Source organism: Phoenix dactylifera, chromosome 9 (genome assembly GCF_051530095.1).
Source record: "Phoenix dactylifera cultivar Ajwa chromosome 9, Ajwa_hap1_PhDact_Kaust_v1.1, whole genome shotgun sequence".
NCBI classification, from domain to species: domain Eukaryota; kingdom Viridiplantae; phylum Streptophyta; class Magnoliopsida; order Arecales; family Arecaceae; genus Phoenix; species Phoenix dactylifera.
Genome location: NC_143198.1, coordinates 13,970,126 through 13,972,966, shown reverse-complemented (window position 1 = coordinate 13,972,966; position 2,841 = coordinate 13,970,126).

Sequence of the window (2,841 nt, the reverse complement as noted above, 5' to 3'; positions counted from 1 at the left end):
TCTTTCAAAAGCATTTACATTTTCTTTCTTTTAGAGTCATTTGAGTGAACTGAAATATTTCTAGTTTTAAGATCATTCACTCTATTGATATTCTGATGGAAATCTTTAAGAATGTAGGAGAGAAAAACATATAGATGATCATTGAGGTATATATATTTATAGAACTCAATTTCTTAATCATAGTTTTTCACCAATGTATTCATGAAACACAATAAATCTTTTTAATATCAAAATAAGATCATATATTTAGAAATTTTTGTTTGCAATCAAGATCATCGAAAGACACATCATTTGGACCAATATTAGTACATTTTAACGATAAAAAAAGATATGTTTCAGATGCGTATCGGAGCAATCAACCAAGGCATCAAAATTAATTCTGTTTTTCTTAAATTAAGATTTTATTTTAGAAATCATATTGAGTTTAAGCTTTTATACGAAATCAGATTCTGGATTTCATAAAGATTTTCAAAAGAGGCTTTCAAAGTCATAATTTGAGATATGGATCTTCCACATTGTAGCTCATCTTAAATCATTACGATTGAAAACACATATTTCAAGCATATTCAGAATATTTGTATTTATGTTGAATTTTGGTATGAGTTAGCACATTATATACCAAAGTTAAGCAAGTTGATGGATAAGACAAACTCAATTCATTTTGCCTAAATAGAGATATCCTTCTCTTCTCCCTTTTTTTTTTTAACAAATTTATTTAACTTTCAGATTTTAACGATGATTGTGAATAACAAATCTGAAATTTCTTTTTAACAATACAAAAAAAATTTATATAGTACTCCAAATATTCAATCAAATTATCCAAGCATGAAGCATTGTAAAACATTGAGAACCCATAAATCAAGACATCATACCATATGCACACTATATCAAGTGTTAAGTCATACATTAAAATAATAAGAACAAGCATGTCAAGGATCAAAATCAATTCTTTTCAAATAAACTCCTCCTATTTAAATATTATCTTGCATTGATTTCATCCTTAAATTATGTTTTCAAGTGATAAAAAAAAGACTTGATTCTTCTTATATACTTTCATTTACTTTGTCTTTCATTTTTACTTTCTTATGCTCTATACTCTATTTGCTCCCTATCCGGTGGAGTTGGGAAGGGGCACGAGGTACTACCACTAGCCTCCCTCTTGTGCCGTCCCTAATATGCCCTACACCGAATAGTTGGGTCAAATAGTGCCGGGTACTACCACTAGCCTCCCCATTGGCACCATCCCTATGATGAGCAATATAGAAAGGTTAAAATGTTTACTTCAAATTCTCCCTGTTTAAGTATAATTAATTGTGGATTTTATTCCTTCCAAATGTGCCGAATATATTATGCTTGTTTTGCTTTTCCTTAAGATTGAAGTATTTGCCTTTTACTTAGATCTTTACTTCTCTTGAATAATGTTCATTTTCTTTTCTTTATCTCTCTTTCATTTTGTTATTCTCAAGTAATTTACATGAAAGAGCAGAATAAAGAAATAATCAAATGTATTATATAGAGGTATATCATGCAAACAACATTTTCATTATGCCCAAGAATTCGTAGCTTCTCACAAGTCATTCTAAATCAAAGTTTTAATCATATACTTGTGTATTTCATAGTTATGATATATCCATAGAAATATTTTAGTTTGAGCAAACCATGAAATAATTTCCAAAAGCATAAGTCAATTAATACATATATGGACATGATATCAAAAGATTAACAATTAATGATTTTAATCATGTCATAATAAGATTTAAAGTTATTGACTTTGCTCAGCTAATTTATGAGAGAGATATCTAGAATTACTTATTCATTATATGTTCTTCAAGCCAAACTAGATTCCTTATGTGTGAACTTTTGGCTGAAGAAGATCCTCTCTCTTGTTTGCATGTGAATGTTTATTGTATCTTATGTGGAGGTGTCCTTCAAGCTGAAATCACTCATTTTCTTGCTCAAGGATTCTGCATTATTACCAAACTCCTTTTCTTTCTTGAAAGAAAGTCTTTGGTTTCTTTAAGATACAAAGCATTCATCCAACATATATATAATTTTTTAATTAGATGACTCAATATAAGATATGACAATAGTTGCATGTTGAGTCACTTTACTCAAGAGATTGCCTAAATATTAGCAAGCACATATCACTTGAACTAAAGAGATAGAAAGATAGTTCAAGCATGTGAGGCAATAGATAGATTTATCAAGATCAAATCAATTTAGTTTAGATTCTATTTGCTTAAGATAATTATCAGTAAGATATGTTAACTAAGTTTTAATCAATTTATCTTAACCGTTTGTTTCTATCAAAATTCAGATTATGATTTATTGGTTATTAATAAAATACGATTCATTAAAATTAGATTGAAGTCTTGCACACGGTCACATAATGAGCGTACAATCTGGTCTACTAGCTGTATGATAAAATAATTATTCTATCATGCTTCAATACAGCTTTAACACAATAGATCTACTTTTCTCATCTTTTTCGAATTCTACAAGATGGGGTCATAGATATACCTTCTTCATGCCAATCTTCTATAAGAGTTTTCTTGTGGACTAACGTTGGTCAATGAAGATCCCCTTTCCTATTTGTCTTAATTTGGAGTTTGAGAGAAGATGTTAATTCATTCATCATATTTCAAACTCACTTTGCCATATAACTCTTCATTAGTAGAACCAAAAATGATGTCATCAATGCATACTTTGAGCAAATAAGATATCACAAATTCATCTTTTTGATGCATAGATTTATCACTATTACTTTCTATCAAAAAGGTCGCTTAAGCTTTTATATATCACGCTTTTGATGCTTGTTCCAAATCACATATTGCTTTATCA